General features: G+C 36.9%; 1 long non-coding RNA gene across 2 annotated transcripts; it reads left to right on the forward strand.

The window, feature by feature from the left end:
• The first annotated feature begins 672 nt into the window (after positions 1–672).
• On the forward strand, positions 673–11,118 carry LOC113969504. Of its 2 annotated transcripts, none has more exons than XR_003534879.1 (3): positions 673–760; positions 8,455–8,618; positions 10,512–11,118. It is a non-coding gene; the product is annotated as an uncharacterized LOC113969504 (long non-coding RNA). The 2 variants fall into 2 exon arrangements; XR_003534880.1 differs by lacking the exon at positions 673–760 and adding an exon at positions 4,008–4,101.
• The last annotated feature ends 9,962 nt before the right edge of the window (positions 11,119–21,080 follow it).

Consider the following 21,080-nt stretch of genomic DNA (forward strand, 5'->3'; position numbering starts at 1 on the left):
AATAACTTGGATTTGTAATTTGTTTTCATTTTCTTCTATTTACTGTCTAGCAAAGTGCTATTTGCACTGAAATTTGACATCTCAGCTGAACCATTATATTCAGCTGTAATTAGAATAAACTATCTGCATGAATTACTGTACATTGGGTTTAGAGATTTGTTTGGAGAGAACCATTTCTTACCAAAGCACAGACAGCAATTTGCTGTCTAACTTTGTACATTTGCAAAATACATTTAGTGTAAAATTAATTAGGTCATTAGAAACCTATTATCTCGTCTCAAAGAAACTGATTTTAAAAGTAAGCATGTTTTCTGTGAAAGGTGACAACTTTGCATTCAAATCTAGTTGTGATTCATTCTTCAGGTTTTGTTCTTGCTTTTCTTCATCAAAACAGAGAGGCATAAAAGCAGGTTTGAAGTAGCTCTCAGTATTGTGGTAACACTGAAAAAAAAATAATTCTTTAAAGGCCAACTTTAGTGTTTGATGACATTAATTGAGTAGAGTCCAATCCTGGAAAAATAGCATTTTCCCTCCATTTTAAGAGTTGTCCAAATACACAGCAGAATTTTAGTTAGTTCTGCAGTGTTCAGAACAAGTGCAGAAGTCAGGCTAATAGGGAAAGGTGTGTCTGTGAACTACACAAGGAAGGGGTTTTTTAAAATTAAACTGAATACTCCTGGTGACACCTGAATTGCAGCTCCAACCTAAAGCTTTTCTTGTCTCTACAGTCATGTCTCTATTGTGAAGAGATCCACCCTTGGTGAGTGTCATGGATTAAATTAGTTTATGATTTCCAATACAGGTTTGAGCATTATCTTTAGTACATGATCTGTAATGAAATTTTCAAGAAGAAAAAGAAAATCTGGGGAGTTCCAGGGCCTGTTCTCAGCTATATTTAGTCTCATACACTGTGTTTGTACTCTTTCCATACTGCTGCATTGCCTAGAGACAAATTGGCCAGTTTATGCCTTACACCAAGATTGACATTTTTATGGTGCCCAGAAGACAGAGTTTTAAAATTCTACTGTTTGAAAAATTGTCCTGATATTGAAGGGGAACAATCCGTGGTCCTGTGAAAGGGAAGGCCACAGTGAGCTACTGAGGGAGGAATAGTTCACCTGTTCAAAAAGTGCTCGAACTGAGGTCTTCTGAGCTGCTTGAGAAATCTGGGCTCCTTGGTTCCATCTGATAGAAAAAAATGCTCTCACATGGGGATATGCATTAAAGCCTGGACTAACAATAAGTCTCTGAGTGTATGTTGAGTTTAATACACAAACAACTGTTTCAGAAGACAATCCCCTTTTTTTTTTCTTTTGAGTAATTGTAAAGGATAGCTGTTTGTTTTACTTCTGTAGCTATCTCTTAGCTTTCCTTACTCTTCCTACCTCCAAATTATGACCTGACTTTTAAAAATTTATAACAATTCCAATCTTGAATATTTTGAAGCTCCAGCTGACCAGTAATGATGAAGCAGAAATGGCTCCTGTCTTGTGGGTAAACTCTCTGATGGAAGCATCTCACAGCTCTGTCAACCCAGAGAAGGCAGGGGATTGTTTCCCAATCCTTGCTTCCAGGCCCAGGTGGTGCTTCTGTCCCCATAACATCTTCTGTCCCCTGCAGCTTGTTCTTGTAGTCACCACTGAAACTTTTGCTGACTGATTCCCTCAAATAGATCCCTTCCCCCTGTCTCAGTGATTTCTTTAGTGTCTCCCTCTTTCTGTCCATTTCCAAAACAAATTATCTATAAAGAAATTGTCCATAATGAACAAGTCCTCCATGCAAGTTTTATCTTTTCATGCTCTACAATGTTTTCTCTCCACCCCTCAAAGCAGGGAACTCAGTGTAGACCCTTTTCCTCCCCAAACATGCTGTAGGCAATTTAACCAAATTCACTTCTAAACCAGATTTTTTTTCAGTACATTTCTCTGTGCTTTCTTTAAAGCCACCTGCCTAGTTTTCCCACTCTTTTGGAGACTTCCCTGCTGGGAGTCTGAATGCTGCTGATCATACAGGCAGCATTCAATTCAGAAAAACACAGCAAGCACAATTTACCTTTCAGCTTCCATCCCCTGTGTTGTGTCAGGGTTTTGTTTTTGCTTTCAGTGAATGTACAACCTTACCACAAATATTGTTTTGGCTGTCTTTAAAACATGGAAAATTTTCGTATTTTATATTCTAAATGTTTAGCACAAAACCCTAATAGACAAATCCAGTAACACTCTCAGTGTGGCAAAGAATTATTTTAAAATTAGACTACAGTATGTCAAGATATGTATAGGATAAAAGAGAAAAATAGTCATATCTCATTTACTACCTCTGTTCTGAGTCAACAAACTAGAGGAAGAGGCAAAAACTATCAGGCTTTAGTAAGAACTGTCCTGAAGTGGCTGCTTCAAGCCCCAGTCCAATGAATGTGGAATTCCATGGAGTTACAAACACAAGGCAACTTCCTTTTCAAGTAAAGGAAGGTTTTTTAGAGCAATCTGGAGAGAGTTGAATTAACACATCTTAGTCCTTAGATATTTATTAAAGGTATCTTAATAGGTACCTGTATTTTAATACTCTTTGTCTGAGACACTGTGTATTCAAATACTGAAACACTGAACTCCAGTACAAGTACAAATGCTTCATAGTGAGAAAGTGCATAATATTGATATAACCAAAACTTGGGCCCCTTCTGAGCTTTCTCAGGGTAAGACACAGCAGACTGACAGTGACTTCACAATTTTGCAGTGTAAGTTTATTTGACCATAATATTCATCTGATACGTTACAAGCTAAAATATCATTTCTGCAGAATAGTCAGAAAACAGTTAATTAGCAAAGCGCTGACCAGGCATAAACCCAGATCTCTCTAAAATGGGCAGATGACAGTAAGCTGATCCTGCAAGTTTGCTATGTTTTTAATTGTCTGCTTGTGGCAAGCTTGCCCAATATTGATGTGTATGCATGGTGCAGGCACCAGTAAGCATCCTAAAAACCTCCTCCCAGAAACCTGAGGTAAACCTGACTTCAGCTGTGCAGACAAAATGCTGTGCATCCTGCATAAGCCATGTTGTTGGGATTTTTCTTGGGGTTTGTGTTTGTTTGGTTTTTTTTTTTGAGGCATCCCTGGTAAAAGGTCTTCAATACCTGAATTCATTCAGCTGATCTCAGGGAGGCAGAAGACCACTGCAATTTTGCTTTGTCCTTTCAAAAAACCCACAGATTTTGCTGACAGGCTTCTGCTCCCAGTTTGCAGTAATTGGTGGCAAACACAAAGCTAATTCCTTATTACACAGTATTTTCAGGGGGTTAATGGCTAAGCTGTTGAATACAAAGCAGTAAGCCAATAAAGTGGCTCCTAGGAGAACAAAGATCAGTAATTCACATTCTCTAATGATGCATTTCTGGTTTGTGTTTCTTATCTCTGTTCTCCTTTTTGTAGGTTCACTTTATATAAAGTAATGCATAACTAAAAGCTGTCAATAGCAGGTTGACATAGAACACAGTGAAGATTTGGTTATTGATATCCAAGTTGTGTATGTTCATTTGTGTTGGTAGCTGTTAGGAACTGATAGTGTAGAAGAATTTTTAAAAGGGGAGACCTGAGAAAAATGAGTTATTTACAGCAGTAGAATGGACATTTCACTTAGAGGAGGAGAATGAGAGAAAATTTAACACTTTTCTCAAAGTTGTCTAGCTGCAATAAAAGAAATTCTCACCCTTTTTACCATAGAGGAGAACAGGTGAAAATAAAGTTGTTTTTACCCCCTTTGTTTTCTCTTTTTATTGAAATCCTCATTTTCATATTAGGATAATAGCATCGTATTCTTCCTTAATTGTGTATATTTGTCTCTTCATCTGGGGGGCTTTGTGTTAGCCTAAAGAAATCTGGCTGATATTGAGTTTTCTCTTACATCATCATAGGTGAGCTTTGTAATCTGAACTAATGTGCTCTTATTGCAAGAAGAGCTTGCAATAAGCTTCTTTCAGAAACCAATAATAAAAATAATAAGGACAAGAATACAGAGAAAGAAGACAGTAAGGCTCTGAAGAGTTTGGATCTTGAGTGCATCTTGAGTTTTATGGCCATTCATTTAGAAGTGTGTGTTGTAAAGAAGTAAGGTGAGCTCCTTAGAGAACTCTAAGAGAACTCCCACTTGTTTCAGAACTTTATTCCTAAGGCACTAAGTTCCTTCTGGAGTCTTTTACATACAGAAGGGCTGTCAGTTTGTGTTCCATGTCAGCTGTTCACAGCTCTGTCTTTCTAGAGTTCATAATCATTTATCACACTTATACCAGCCTGGAATGTAATGGGAGGTGGTTAACACATCGTTAGTTACTCTGCTTACAGCGTGGAAGGGAAGAGTGGGGAAGGTTTGGGAAGGGAAGGGAAGGGGAAAAGAGAGCCAGAGTACAATTTCTTTACTGTATTTATTTGAATCATATTTGAATTGATTGCTTTTCCATGGACATGGGAATTAGCAAGGAAGAGAAGGCAACATCCTTATGTGTTATTTTATAGAGATGAAATAAAAGCTATAAGAGTTTATTTTCCTTTATTTTGGCTTTTGTGCCAAGTAGTGCACAGGAGTTGTATTCTCCATATTTTCTCCCGGTGCTTGGGGGCTTTTCTTTTCTCTTACAAGGACAGTAACATGGCATTAAAAAGAGATAAAATAAATCTTGCAGAATGTCAATGCAAACTACCTCTTCTTGCCTCTTCAGGGGTTACCAACCAAAGGAAATGTGCAGGGAGTGGGTGTGCACTGCACTTCAACTTTCTAGACTGGAGGAAGTTACAGTCATGATATTTTTCAAATCAGAAATAACCCTTTTTAATTTTACGGTACATCTGGAGCTGGGGGTGTGGAATGGAGAGAGCTGCAGGTCCAGCAGCTGAAGCAGCACCTTCAGCACTGCACTGCCATCTGTTTGTTGTTTTGTTTGTGGGGGTCGATGCAGCTGTGTGATACAGGTTGGGTTATTTATGAATAGCAATGCTAACAAATTAATGACATAACAAGCCTGCTGCAAAGGCACTGACCTTTTGAAAGCAAGAGCAGTAGCACAAAAAGGTTGACTTTATTAGAATCTATTAGATGTTTTCACAGCCAGTCCCAAGGGTGGAATTTCAGATAAGTGAGAACTGCAGAGCACCTGATGAGTCATTAGGAAGGTAAACCCCATTTCATGAGAAAAATTGTATATCTGATAGCAAGACCACATGCATGAATAGTATCTTCACTGTTCTCAATGCTTCATGTTAATTTGAGCAAAATGTTGGAGGTTTTGTTTCTTGGTTGGTTTTTTTTTGTGTGCAATAAATATTTCCAAATACTGGATAAAATTAGGGTGAGTTGCCATTTTTAAATCAGTGCACTGTCCCAGAATGATTTTGGAGAGCTTCCCATCTGACTTCTCTACAGGTTGCTGTTGTCAGCTGCCAGACCTCGGGCTACTTTTGTCACTTTCATTTGATGTGGTGGGTTGGTTGTTTTTTTGGTTGTTGGGGTTTTTTGTTTGTTTGTTGGAGTTTTTTGAGTTTTTGTTTGGTTGGTTTGTTTGTTTGTTTTTATGAGCATTTTCCCTTAGTGTATTTGCTGAGTAGAAAAGGGATGAAGGTATATGAGAGCTCTTGAGGCTATTGAATATAACCCTTAAATACTTGGTTTTGAAGTTTCTGATGATTTGTACTTTGTCAATTTGACTTAAAATTACTGCTCATACTATTTTCTGTTGGAAAATACCATATTCTAGGTCAATAGAAAGTTCACTGTGATGTACTTTTTTCTGACATTCTACTGAATCATTTGTCATGTATTCTGTTATGGATGTGTGATTAGTACTTGTAAGAACAGTTTTGTGTGTCACATTTCAATAGTCCTTTTCTCCCCCAATCCTATTTCTGATGAAGTCTGTGAGAATACAGACTTGGATTTTGAACTTCACTACCATCATTATCTCATATTTCCATATGAAAATTGCTTTTCAGAACTCCAGCTGAGCCTTTGGGATGCCCCTTCTAGTTCTGTGTGCATTTTTAAGTGAGGTGAAAGCCTGCTTTTTGTTTCAACAATTATTTTTGGGTAGCTGAAATGGAGAAAAGACGATGTAGATGTATCTATATCTATATATTTTATAAAAATTAACTTGACAACGAAGGAAGTGAAAGAATATGATCTGTGGCTCGTTGATGATGCTCTTTGCTTTTTTTCCCCCTTTGGCAAGTTGGGGATCTCGTAAGCATCCACCTCCAAAAGGATGATTTCACCCTTAAAGTGTCATGACTATTGAGCAAATAAATGTCTGCTTTTTTTTCCCACTGAATCAGTTAATGGAAACAATCAGGGTGCCTATTTTGTGTGATGATCATGGATGAGAAGATTCCCAATATTGGACCCAAAAAAGAAAAAAAAAGCCTGCATTTTGTTTACCTTCCTGAAATGATCAGTGCTTTCAGAATGCAAGGTTCACTTTCAAAGCTCTTATGAATATTAATGCACTTGAAATGTCTTAGAAATATTTAGGGCAAGTAAAATTCCACAAGGATCAGTTTATTCATTATTTCCCGACTCCATAGGATAATTATGTTGACTGATTCTTTACTAAACAATAAGTCAGTGTGCTTAAATTCAGTCAAATTAAGTTAGTTGAAAAGTTTATCTGCTTATATGTGTAATTCTTTGATGGAAGTTTGAGGCAATTTCAGAGGGATGGCTTGTTAAGCCATAGTGGAGTAGAACACACTTCGTGGGAATTGTATTCTTGGCTATTCATTTAATTTTTCAAAATATCATAAATTCTTTTCCTTAAAATCTGACACATCTAAAGTTTAACAGTGTTTGCTAAATATTTTGCAATCTGGGTAAGGAAACTTTACAGGATGGTGAACAAACCCACTAACACTCCTTACACATGCAATCAGCAAGACTTGCAAGGTAAAGGGGTAAAAAAAAAAAAGCATGAGAGACCCTTGAGCTTAGTTTTCATGAGGAAGGAAGCTCATGAATCTGCCTGAGCCATGGGGGGGGAAATGAGGCAGAGCTGCTTTGCTTTTTGGGTTTTATTTCAGAGATAGGGCTTGTAGTAAAAGACTACTTGTATTCAGGGTTTTTTAAGTCATTTGAGGATAAAAAGTAAAAAAAACTGTGTAAGAAGAGTTCCTGGTGAAATGTGAGAAAAGGTGAAATCTCACAGAAAATGTAGAATAAACCTGTGAGAGGTGAAAGACTCAAATGAGCCCAGAATAGTTTTTTTCTTTATTCATCCTGGTGTTCTCCTCCAAAAGAATGGAAAGATTGACTCTAAAGTCACAGCAAATGTGACTGATCTGGTGTTGTATCAACAGCACAATGGTGCATAATCCACAGATTGGGTGGTTCAGGATAACCAGACAAAACACACATTACCTGTCACAGGAGAAACCTTTGGGTTTAAAACAATGGTAAATATCCTTTCCAGTGAAACACAGTTCAGGCAAAGATCAGGGTTATAAACTCCCATTTGAGGAATGTTGCTGTTATTGTGTATTATTGTCAAGAAAAGAATGACCTAAACAGAGACAAGACAGCTTGATTTAACTTCATATAAACTTCTTAGTGTATTGCATTCATTAATCTTGGATGCTGTCTCTAAAAATAGCACTTGAAAGTGCCTATCAATTAGATTTTATGACATGAAAATGTCATTTCTGAAAGAATCGGATATTATACGAGATATGACAGTGCCCAGAACCAAATTGGGAGCAAAACATTTCTATCTTTCCCTTAGGCATGGACTGAACTCTTACTTTGGATATAGGTTAAGTTATATAGACTTAATAGCTGGTTCATTTTGTTTGGTTTGGTGTTGGTTTGGTTTTGTTGTTTTTTTTTTTGACTGATTTCAAGGTCATTAAAATACCATTCAAAAGGTGTCTCCAATTTCAATTGCCTGTTTTTGTGCAACAGATTAAATTCAGGAATGAGAGAAATTGTAAATCAAGCAGAATTATAGCAAATTTACAATGTAGTAGAAAGGATAGGAAAGATGTTCTGAAAAGTGGTTTCTTGTGGGCATATGGGAAATTAACATTAAAAAAACCTAAGCACATGTTTGTGTTAAAATTTATAAAGGATGGTTAAGTCATAATAAAAAGATATCATTGTAATAATATTGCAACTGTAATAAGGGTATCAAGTGCCGTACACTCAGTGAAAGCAAAATGTGGTGAAAGTCATCTAGATTGGATCCTTTATATAATACAAATATTTTCAATCATTAATGGCTTCTTGTTATTGTATTGAGTCCCAGCTCAGTGTACATTGAAATGAGGGTCATTGAAAGTACACAGAACTGAAGGCAAAAACTTCTATCCTTGAGTTTTACTGGGATTTTGATATAACTGCAAAAGTGTTCTAGAGTTGCTGATATTACCTGAGATCTCTGATTTTGCTTCTGTTCACTTACACTCTTGCATTTGGTGTTCAAGTGTATTTTATGCTGGAATTCAGCACACAGAAGACCATAGCTGTGAGCAGTCCAGCAGGCTGGAGCTGGCTCTGGTGAGATTAATGCAAATAAATGCATTGGTTCTCCCTGGTCAAGCTTTTTACAGTTCATCTGTTTGCACTGAATACAATGGCTAAAAAAATAGTAAGTAAAAATTACTTTATAATGCTGAAGTTAAAGGTTTGTTTTTTTTTTCAGCTAAATCTTAATGTGAAAAAGGATGATGTCTGTTTCTTGTCTATGCTATAATTTTTACCATCCTGGGTCATCTCAGCTGTTCTTAACTTCCTCTTTAACTGAGGGATTTTATTTTTCTTTTTCTTAAAGATAACTAAATAAAGCTAGAAATCCATTCAGTGAAGTTTTGGAATCAAATACTTTTCATTCTGTATTCTCTGCTTACACATGCTGCAGGAGGAGGATTCTTTTGGCAAGTGAGGGAAAAAAGGAGTGAATTTGCAGGAGTCTCTCGGTGCTCCCAGTGCATCAGCTGATGAGCTACTTGCAAAGTCTTGCTGAAAGTGAACCTGCAGGTGCATCTCCTCACTCATACTCTAATTTTGTGATTTTGTTGGAGTCCAGCAGCACTTGGGAAACGGCATTGCCATTGCAGTACAACAGGGGGTTGTGCTGCTCAGGGCAGGATTTGGTTCAGGATTTCCTGTGATCAGATTTAAAGCTGCAAAAGCTTGAAGAAAAGCTGCCTGGCCAACACTTGCTCACCGAAGATTTTTGTTTCAAAGCTTTTGTATCTACTGAGAGTTAAATGGGGGTCAGTGGAGAATTTAAAGTTGAGAATTAATTAGAGGAGGGTGAAGCAGTAAAACACTTGGTGGAGGAAATCATTGAGGACATCGGTGAAGGGCAGAGAAGTCAAATATTAAAAAGAGGTAAGTTATTGTAGAAAATATACTAAAATGACACTGTGAAAGTCCCACCTAGTCATTCTTAGCATGAAATAATGTGTTAGAATTATATGTGTCAAGTACATAAGATTATGGTCACTCACTACTTGACAATAGTGGCAGAAATACCTGTGTGATCTGGTAATACACACTTAATAACTGAATTGCAGAGAACTTATTTTGCTAATAAGTCAACACATTCTTTAGAAACTAAAGGGAAAGAGAAAGCCTTTAAAAATTTTACTAGAATATTTTACAGAATAACACAGCTAGTACTGTGCCTTACTATTAATTAATAACCCCAAATCTGGTTATCAGGTGGAATCTTGGCACCACTGAGATTGATGGTAAAAATTCTGTTGTTGTATTGGGAAAATAATTTTATTGGGAGAATAATTTCATATTTTTAATCAGTTTTTGCCAGATATATGGTGCCTTTACCAGTGCCTTTGCACATTCTTTTTTTTTCAATCTTGAATTAATCTATCACACTAGAACATGTTGTGAATGTCAAAGGATACTGTACATCAGCATACATAGTGATACAGAAGGAATTAGCATATTCTCATGAAAGATAATAATGTAGTGTTAGGAAATCAGTCCTAGACATGTCAATGATGAGTGACAGGAACTCACATTGCACTGGATAGGCAGATGTTGTGAATAATAGTTTGCTTAGTGAGTGTAGACATTTCTGTGTCTCAGCTGGGCCTGCAGGTTTCAAAGGAAGGTCTCAAATGCTTGTTTTTCTTTCTATTGCATCTTGATTAGTTTGATGCAAACTGAAGATTGGAGGGAGATGATATGGACTGTACTAAAGGCACTGAAGATAATCAGTAAATGTGGTCTTTCAGCCATTCCTCTCCCCAGTCATCCTTTAAGCCAATATAGCTGTGGCTGGATTTGTGCAATGTTTTAAAGCCCATCTGCACTCACACCTGAGCCCAAGCTGAATGTACTTACTTAATCTCGTGTAGACTTGATTTATATGCTGGTAGGCGACGAAAGAGTGAACTGGGAAAGTATTTAATTCTAGTTCTTGGTGTGCTGCCATTAGTAAAAAAAAAACAAACAAACAAAACCCCTCAAAATGTGGTGTCCTGCTGTGACTGTTTATTTCCCTTCACCATAGGACAGCTTTCCAGATTCCTCTTCCTTCTTTCTTGTGAAATGGAAGACACCATCACAAGACAACCTCTAATGGAGTCTCTGCTGAATTCTGCCATCAAGAGCACACTGATTTCTGACTTCCAAGGCTCACTCTTGGGGACTTTCTTGCATTAAATAATATTTTGAGGAAAACTAGCTTTTGAATGTCACAGTGTTGCTTATTAGTGGTTGGTAGGTGTCAATGTGCTAATAGACACCTAGCCTTCAAAAAAAATCAATAAATCTCAGCAGCAAAGAGAAAGTTTTGCTGTTTGCATTATTCTGGCTGCAGCACAGTGGATCTGAGGAACCCAGGGGTGGGAGAGAGAAATGGTGCTTTCAATAAGGATTACTGGTGGGAGAAAAGGGAGGGACAGGAATAGTGTCTGCAAAGAAAATATAACAAGAAGAGAGCTTTTAGCTCAGCCAGGATCACAGAGAACATGGAGAGGATGCAAAGGCAGACCACAGAACTGATGAAAGCAAGAATTCTTTCAGTTCTTCTAAGTGAACTGTAAAAGATGTATTGGAATGAGAAAGCCATTGAAAAGTCATTTCATTGACAACCCAAAGGAGAAGACCCCTCTTGAAAAGGTGTGGTAAGCACTTAACCCATTTTATTTTTGTATTTTTTCTATAATATGCTTCGTTTTCTTTCATTGACAGCGGTCATTGTTCTCACACCTGCTCTGATGTGACAATAACATGTACAATAAAACCTTGCCAGGGAGTTTATAAAACTTTTTTGGTAGACTTGTATGTTTGATGTTAACAAAAAGTGAAAGTAGTACCCCTATTTCTTTATTACTTCAATCAAGTAAAATATTAATATTTTGAATATGATAAATAATGGTGCTTTTTCTTTCTTCCACCCTCAAAATTAAAGATGCATTGCATCAGTGATAATCTTGATAAAAAAATAATCTCTTTTTATGAAAGTCTTTTGCTGTTTAAGCAGAGGAATGGATTCAGAGAGAATAAAAGCTCTAAATCTGTTTTAAATGTTTTCACTTTTTTTACGACCCAACATTACAAAGCCAGTAGACAAAGTAATAAACTCTGTGTGTTTCAAGTATTCTACACTCTCTCCTGATTATCCCAGTGTAGCTTTATTTTCCTATTCACTTGTTGTCAAGGAATTCAGTCATTAACAACTGATGTCTGAAGGTGCCATCAGCCCAGTGACTTGATGGTGTCAATAAAATTTGTACAAGGCTCCAATCTCAGAAACTACTGGATTGACTCAGTCTAAATAAAGTAATATTACCTGAGACAGTAAACCAAGAACATTTAGGGAATCTTGTTAAAAAACAAGTAAAATGCTAAGAAATTTTATTTTCTAGAGGGAGATAGAAGTCCAGAGATGAGCAGAGATTATGTCTGACCTCTGAGATTCCATGGCAGAGCATTTTTATTGACCAGTTCTTTTTAACTGTGGTGGCAGAACTGGGGATATGGTGTTTGTCAAGGCCTTGCCAACTCATGCTGTGTTGTGTTTCTTTGCCTGCAGCTAAGTTTATTGCTCATTCAAAGCCCAAAATAAATAATAAAATAGAGCGAATGTAATCTTGGAATAAAAAAAACACAAAACCCCAAGAAACTGGACTATGCAGTCTACTAAGGCTTTCTGAATAAACACGAACCTAAACACTTGAATTTAAACAAAATGCTACTCCTATTTCTGTAAATGATCCATCTTTCTCACACAAAGAATTAAAAAGTATTAAACTCTCTTATTAAAGAGCTCATACTGTGGGATTCTGATGATCTCTCAATATTTTGTGACCTCAGAAACCGTTTCCTCTTCTTTTCTAAACAAAGCTGTTGAAACTTAAAACAAGCTCCCTCATGCACATCTGCAAACAAGTCAAAATAAACCTTTGCTTACATGACTTTTGGTCTGAGACTATCAAAATTTTCTATTTTAGATTAAAATCTTTAGTTCTTTAGATGAAATAACTTTAGTTCTTTAGGTGAAACTGGATGAACAAGAAAAAGCCAACATCCGTGACAGGAATAGTCAGGTTTTCTCATAGGAAGGAGAAGCTTCTTGTCAGTTCCTTGATTCCATTTGGCTTCAGATTTAGCAGAACAGTGTTTTTAAAATATGCTGTTCATCTCTGCTTCTAGAAGATCAGTAGATAAGACTAAGTATAATAAAAATAAAAGATATTTTATTTCTGGGGTAGGGATGAAACCACCAAGTGTAACCACTCAGGGCATATGACCTGAGCTTTGCCTTTGAATTCCATTATCATAAAACCAAATTCAGAAAAAGGAAAAATCCAGCCATTTGAGGTATGATTACTTAAACATTTTGCCAAAAGAAAAGTATAAATATTATAAAACTGAAAATGCAAATTTTGAAGAAATAGAACATCTGGTGCCAATTGCTTATAATTATTTTGCAAATGATGTTTTTCCCAGTGGCATTATATTGTTCTAATTGATTTCCCAATATTTGACAAACATATAAACACACAGTGCATGCCAATCATTAAAATTACTCTAATAATAAAAACACCTCAGCATTCACACTGGTAAGCAGTGAAATTATTTGGCAGGTTAGTTATCAAAGAAATGTCTTGCTGAAGCTCATGCAGACATTTCTGGGCTATTCTTGTTGGAACAGACATGCAAGTGAGCAACCTGTGGTTGTATTTGTTGTGCCAGTGACACAAGGAAAAGTAGAAGAGGTTCTGGAATCAAAATGTAAACACCCAGTTAAGAAGTTGATGGTTTGAAAGTTTTCCAGACAGAAAGATGGAGATGCAGCATTTGAAGATGTAGCTGAGGAGATGAATATGCTCTGTGAAAAATGAATCAGCTTCATTAGAAAATGAAGGAATTCTTTAAATAAAGGACTAGGCAAAGGAGGAATAATAAAAATTAAATTGAATTACTGCACTTAAATATAGACAGAAAAGCAAGGAAAAGCTGTATTAGGTGAAGATACCTTCAGCTTCTGTGACTTAGACCTGTCTGGCCATATCAAGTTTCAAAACTATATGATTTTCTTTTACAGCTTCAAAGCAGATTACACCAACAGAGGAAAAAAGTCTTATTTATATAAGACTCTAATTTGTATACGTTATCCTACAGCCAGTTTATAACCATTGAATGTGCTGACCACAAAGCAAACCCATCACATATTTAAAGGAAGATGCCAGCAAGAAATGTGGTTTATAACAGACCTTGAGTGTGAGCAAGTTTCCTAGTAAGGGTTTTGATCAGAGTAATGATTTTTACTGTTTAAATAGTTAAATTGATGCAGTCCCTATGGTGAATATTTAGACTGCAATAAAATAAAAGCATGTTTATATAAGTAAGTTAACTCACCTATGGATATGTAAATATCTTCATACCTCTATAATGTTCCAGTCAGTCGTTATGTAGTTAAAGTAATTATGGACAAGGTCATAGGAACAAAGTTCTCTCTAATGAATTGCCTTTTACACTCTTGAGAAGTTCAGCACACAGGAATTCATGGATAAAATAAAGAGCACACCCTTGGAAAAATAGTTTCTCCTACATAATGATGAGGGAGAGATGAATTTAGAGTTTGGTCAGCAGAACAATCCTGCTGAATGTTTCCCCCAGTAGACTCTTCTGCTGTTTTGTTGGTTTGTACTGAATGTTGGTTCTCCACTGAATGTTCAGTCTGAGCTGGGTGTATTTGTACAAATCACCTTGCTGATTAAAGGTCAAGTTTTATAGGGCCTGAAAGGAATATCAGGGTTTTTCTTTTACTTTATAATCTTATTTACAATTTCACTGTTGCATTTCTCATTACTGCTGTCATCGCGGAGTTTGCAGAAGTGGTCCTGATATTTGTGCAGTAGAACTGAATACTACAGTGAATGTTGGTTTGCAAGACAGATAAGGTTCCAGTGAATCCATTCTTAAGGCATTGTGAGACTCCAGATAACACCAACAAAAATAGGTTTGGGAAAATTTAACAATAACATGCAATTCATATGATGCTGGTGTAACTAAAGCTTATTTCTGCTAAGGATAGTAACAGCAACAGAAACTTACTGTATTGACAAAAAGTACAGTAAATTTCCATCCTATGTGAATAAGTTATCTCTGTAAATGAGATATGTGAGTAAATATCAAGTCTGCAGGAAGAACCCCGTGTGTGTGCAATGTGTGTGTTTGTGTATGTCCAACAAGGACAAGCAGAAATAGAAACAGGATTTTGAGTTTGGGAGTGGTTCATACTTTCCGTCCCTCAATTTTCCCTAAATACTCTGGTGCCAAAGTGCCATCTCTGCATGTTCAGCAGTAATAGAAGCAAAAATCAATGGATTTCTTGTGAGTTTGCAAATCTTCATAGCACCATGTAAATGTCTGAGTTCGCTGAAAGATAAAGAAGGGTCTTTTACTTTTTGAAATATTTTGGTGCATGTCCAAACTGTTTGGTGCCAATGCCTTGCTGAATCTACTCTTGTAAGTATTTGCTGAAAATTGGAATGTACCTATTGTATAAAAAGAGTGTTGCCCTGTCTGCTGCACCACTGTTCACGGGGGGGTGGCAGTTTTTAAAGAGATCAAAATTTTATATTGCACATATATTATATATATACTGCATATATACAGCGCTTTATATTCATATTACATGGTTTGGAAAATGGCAGTGGCACATTTAAAATTGAATACATGTGCTAGACTTTATCAAATTCTCATTAATATTGCAGCCCTAACTTCTGCACTCAATAAGAAACATTGGCTTGGAAAGGACAAAAATCATTGACATAAAATTCAAAGAATGCACAGGAAAAGGTCTCTGTTGCCAAAAAGTTAAATTTTTTAAAAAAAATTAATATTCTGGTTTTTCTGGCTTTCAAAACTTTTTTTTAATATAGGCATTTTAATATTTTAAAGTAGACTTATGAGTTTTCATAACTGTGACTTAGCTTCCCTTGCAGGCCTTTCCAAAGGTTTTAACAACCTTACTTTATTGTTGGCAGTTGCATATTTGCTTCTAATAAGTTCCCACTCCAATTTGTTTCTCTTTTGCTATTTTAGGGATTTAATTCTACAGTTTAGTTTAGTACAAATTCAAATATGGTATCAAAGACCTGAGATACAAGAATTTAAATTCTTAGACCGGCCAGCTTGTCACTTTTTTTATGTGAGAAGTGAAGAAATTCTGGTTCCTCTGAAGAGGAAAACATATTTTAGCTGTAGGACTAAGCAGGCTGTGCCCAATGCCTTGCATAACCACAATACTTGGTGTGAATTTTGTTCTGTTTGTGTTTCCTTAAAACTTTCCCTGATTCCCCTGATGTCAATACACTTAATGAGTTGTAAATCAGTGCAAAATTTAGCTTCTACCTGAAGCGCTAAACCAACAAAAGCAAAGCAATTCTGAATTCACTAAATCTTAATGTTGTTTGAAAATAGTTTTTAATGGGGTTAATTTCTTTAGGTTTTTCTTTCTCTCAGGGTACTATAACTTGATTAATATAGTTTCCTTTCATTTTGACATTGTAACAGGGTCTCATTAGGCCTGCAATGAAATTGAATTGCCGTCATAATATCACATCATAAAGGCATATTAACAAAATCTCTATAGACTTCTATTGGAATCATTTTTCCATCATAACCTTAATGTCATTGAAGAAGGCTCTTCCTGAGTGTAGGGAGAAAGCAGGGGAAGAAACAAACTGGCTCTGGGACTCTCATTTACAAGACCCAGATTTGTCTTGTGTTTCTTCCCAGTTACAGCGAGCTAACTAGTTTAAATGTTACAAATAAGTGCTGGGTAGTATCTCAGTTATAAATCCAATCAATTCTATTCCTTATTGTTTTGGGAATTTATGTTTTCAACCCTTAAAAGTCTAATAAGCCCGTTATGTTTTGCTATTTTGTAGAATGCTCTTCGTAACTGCTGCTCTTCTTAGACAAGCAAAATCAGTGTTACCCATTTACAAACTGACAAGATATCGCTGACATCTTTTGGTGGCAGGCAGGAGTTGACAAACTTTCTGCTACCTTTTGATCCTCCCTTCTCTTGTCCCTAAGAGAGATTTTAAGCTTCTCCACTAATTTCCTGGCTTTAGGTCTGGTTGCTTGGCTGCATTCTAAAAAGCTGAACTAAAACTCTTTTTGCCAACTGATTACAGGGCAGAATTTAAAACTCAGGGAACATTTTCCAAAGGTTTTTGGAGACTGTTGCAAAAGTTTATTTTCTGGACTGAGTTACTGTCTTTCATTACCCTTAATTGTTTTCACAGTGTCTGGGTGGGTTAATCAAGGACTAAACTCAGACAGTAGGTGGTCCATAAAGTTAGACATATATATTAAATCTTATTAATAGGAGTAACATATTTTAATGGAAATGAAAATATCTGCTTCAGTAGAGAACAGATAATTCATAAAAAATCTAAATGGTTAATTAATTTTGTGAAACTATGGTGTTTCTTCTACCATACTCTGTCTTTTTGCAAATGGTCTAATACATGAGAGCTTTAAAGAAGTTTAGCTGTAATATCAAAATATATGTTCTAGATTCAATCTTTTCCAGTCATTCCAGAGATAGGAAAGAGGACATGGTAGGAAAGGTTCAGATTCTGGTCAAATCTTTCTGGTTTTCATTGAAAGGTGGAATCCATGATTCCATGGAATCCATGATCTCACTCATCTTAAAATTTTCAATCACACTGAAAAGAAGGTGGAAAGAAATGATTCCTATGAGGAGTAAATGAGTTTCATCACTGGTGGAAGTGCCAGTCTCCAAACAGAGTGAATGAACAAGGGCCATTTAGGAACACCATCAATCTCCTCATTTGTAAAAAGTCTAATTCCACAAAGTCCATGTGTAAGCTTGAAGGTTTGCATAAGCAATGGAGCTCTTCTAAATTCCTTACTCCCTTCCAGCTGGAGCCACTGGGTCTGTACCTCCTATGGTGGTGTAAAGTGCCTGGCAAATTTAATATTCTTCTTATTAAAACTTTTTTAATTGTATTACTTTTTTGTCTTAGCATTTTGCTTGTTATTAAGTTTTTGTGCTGCTTGGTCACTGAACAATTGCAGTTCACACCACAGAATACAGATGCTTTGGAAGATTGCGGGCTGCAAAACACAGCCTTGCAAATTGAAATATCTGAAGACATTTGCATGATTAACTCCCTGACTATCCTGGGATGATTAGATCTGCCAAAGTTGCATGTTTAAAGCATTCAGCCAATTTAATCAGTCTGAAAAGGCTTAATTTATTTCCAAGTGTTTAGTGTGATTATTGGTTTAAATCATAAACAAAAGTTAACCACAACAAAAAGAAGCTGTGGGTGGTGCATTATTACAACTTTATGTAGCGAGGCATGCTGATATTTCATGGCATATTCTGACACAGAAGGAGAAGTATATGCATATTTTTTCATATTGGCAACTGTGTATTATGTTAAAATAAAATATGTAGGAAAAGCAACACCTCCCTCCTTAACTCAGCCCCCACTCCCCTTGCAGCCTGTGTGATCACAGCCTGAGTGTTCACAGCTCCTGAACCATTGAAGTGTTTGCAGTACAGAACTACAGAGCTCTGAGGAATGATGTGACAAGCAGTTCTCTTTCTCCCTCACTTTCTTTCTCTCTTGAGTATTCTTCCCAGTGCTTTTAAACAAGAAAGAAAATTAATTTAGGTGCTACTCAGCACTGTTTATAAGAAGCATTGAAATCCAGGAAAATGTCTAATTATAATGGGTTTTGTTGCTGTTTGACATACAGCACAAAAGCAGTCTGAACTTTTCAGAGGGCATCCTTTATGAAGACATTATTAATGCAAGGAACAGTAGCATCATGTATTAACTTTGGCTGATTATCATTCTAGGCTTTTGTGTTTTGAGGGTATCACTGAAACATTAACTGACTGGTACATGCAGCCTGCCTATAAGGTAGGTAAATAATATTAGAACTGATGAAATGTGTATCCCCAATAATTGTTTGATGAGAAATTGCCTGGTATTATTAAGAACATTTACTGAGATGACTTGGGAGGTGTTTCTCAGGTTTGCATTGAGAAACCAAGAGTGCTGAAGATGAGGAGTTTTCCTGCTGTCACAGAAAGCCACTGTGAGAAGTGAGCTACAAATCATGGTCTTTATTGCTGCAGTGTGTCTTTAAATATACCACAATTCCTTCTCCAAGGGCACCCAGGGAAAATCAAAACAGGCCTTTTGTACAGCCCCATAGGGTGGTTGGGTTTTACCTGTTGTGGTGCACATCCCTTTTTAGTAAATGAGCCTTGTGGGTTCCTCTGTGCTGAAAACTGTTAATTTTTGTTTCAGCACACCAGAAAGAAGTACTTTCCTCAGCCTGGATTCCTCAATCATGCAGATTGATGTCTCACTTGCACACGAGGTGTCACCACTGATTTCATGTGCTCCCCTGAGGTGCAGGTGGTGCTTGTGGTGCTGCTCCTGGGTCCTCCCCTCCCCTGTAACAACTAGAGTGCTTGGGGCACCCAGCCTGTGTGTTGTCACAGGTATTAATGAACACACCTTGACTGCCTGCTGATTCCTTCATTTCTGCATATTCAGTTTCACAAACACAACAAGGTAAGTTTTTTAATCCCTCACCTCAAGTGACCTCTTGGGCAGTTCAGGGTGAACTTGGTGCTCATGAAGTGTAACAGGCTGGGTTGTGGAACGATGGATGCTGCTGAGACTGTGCCACTCCTGTTCCTAAGAGGAAGAATCTATGGTGAGATAAATCAAGTGGAAAAATAACCTTCAACAATGCCTCATGTAAACATTTCAGAAAAACCCTTAAATTTTTACAGTGCTGGGTAAGTAGAGAATCAATATGATCCTTACCTAATCTGTACAGCACTCTTGTGTGTGCAAGCATGTGTAGTATTTTGGACACCAAAAAGTACCAGTGTAAATTTAGAAGGCACTCCCTTTTGTTCTTGTTGTCCATTGTCTTTATTTCTTTCATTTGGAAAATAAACAGATAATTTTGGGGTTTGTTCCCAAGACTGATATTGTACTTTAAGCCTCTAACAGAGGATAAAAGCAGAAAATGAGCTTCAGAAGTTACAGAGGTTGTTTGGAAAAGACTAAGATGCAGCTCAGAGGGAATAGTTAAAAGGATTCTTTGTGGGTAGTGCCACACGTGAAACATCCTTTGACCTGGGGAATTTGTAGTGAATTTAATTTTTTGGCAGTTAATACCAGCTTCTTGGCAGTAATCTGGATATTGGAAGGAAAAACAAAATCCTAAACGTTTAAATAAGCAACTTTCTTCCTCCTTTCTCAGGCTCAGTTTAACCCAAGTACCCATCCTCTCTCTTCCTAAACCCATCCTTCTGTTCCACCTGGTGTGGGTTTCCCATAGTTTTGGCTTCTCAGCAGCTCCCTGTTTCAGTTTAATCCTAAATTCCACCAATTCCAGTTGTTCCCCAAACTTTAAACTGCTGGAGAAACTCGAGAGGTGAGGGCAGAGCTGGCAGGAGGCTCAGCCATCCTGCCTGACAAAGTTTTAATTGTTGGGTCTGAGCGAGGAGCAGGGGAGCGTGATGGAACTCCAAGTGTCTCCAAATTGCTTCAAAGAGAAAGGGAATCATTTGTTTTCCTTTGCTGCTGGGGACAGGATAAAGAATAATGGAATTAAATGGCAGCAAGGCAGATTTAGGCCTGACATCAGGAAAAAAATCCCAGTTGTAAAAATAGTTGTGCTGTAAAATATATTGCTTGGTGAAATCCTCGAGTCTCTGTCACTGCAGCTCTTAAAAGCAGACTAAACAAGCATTTTCCAGGGATAATTTAAGCAGAGGGGGTTCTGTGATGCCTTCTGAAGATGAATTAATTCAGTTCTCCAGGTCCACCTTTCTGTTCCGTGTGGAAGCTGATTCCAGTCATGGAATAGATGGGATTTTGCTTTGGACTCAGTTGCTTTAGGACAACAGTCAAGTGATATCTCCCTCCTGTCCACTACAAGGATGAAGACAGAACAGAGACAGGTTAATCTTGTTTTATTTCAGGGAGTTGTTCTCTGTCTAAGAAAGGTTTTTCATTGCAGAAAGAGATGTTGCTTTTGCTATCTAGTTCCTGGCTGCAGACTACAAATTACAGCACTTTATTATCTTTGTATGTTTTTCCTTCTGTTTTAATCACAAGTGAAATAAATTTCTTGAAGATGTTGAACTACAAGGTTGACACTGTGTGCCTGTGCATGCACATAAATGCCCTGATAAACCAAGGAGAATAAACCTTCACACTTAATGTACTGAGTTCATCAGAATAAATGGCTAATGCATTAAAAAGGAAACTTTACAATACATTAAAAATGAAACTTTACAATCTGGAGTTACTTAATTTATAAAATATAATGTCATAAAGTGGATGGGGTTTTTTTAATTATTTGATGCTAGCTCAAGGTAGCAATCATGCATTCTCTAACATATGCCAGTGCAGCATGTAAAAAGAATGCCCCTTTAAAAATAGCAGACTATACTGAGCCTTCAAAATGTCACTACTTTTTACCACTGTCACTTGCTTATGGCAATCTTTTGACAAATTTATTGGAACAGATAGTTCATTCTGAC

The sequence above is a fragment of the Neopelma chrysocephalum genome, unplaced genomic scaffold (genome assembly GCF_003984885.1).
Source record: "Neopelma chrysocephalum unplaced genomic scaffold, ASM398488v2 Primary Assembly neopelma1_73b, whole genome shotgun sequence".
Lineage (NCBI taxonomy): Eukaryota > Metazoa > Chordata > Aves > Passeriformes > Pipridae > Neopelma > Neopelma chrysocephalum.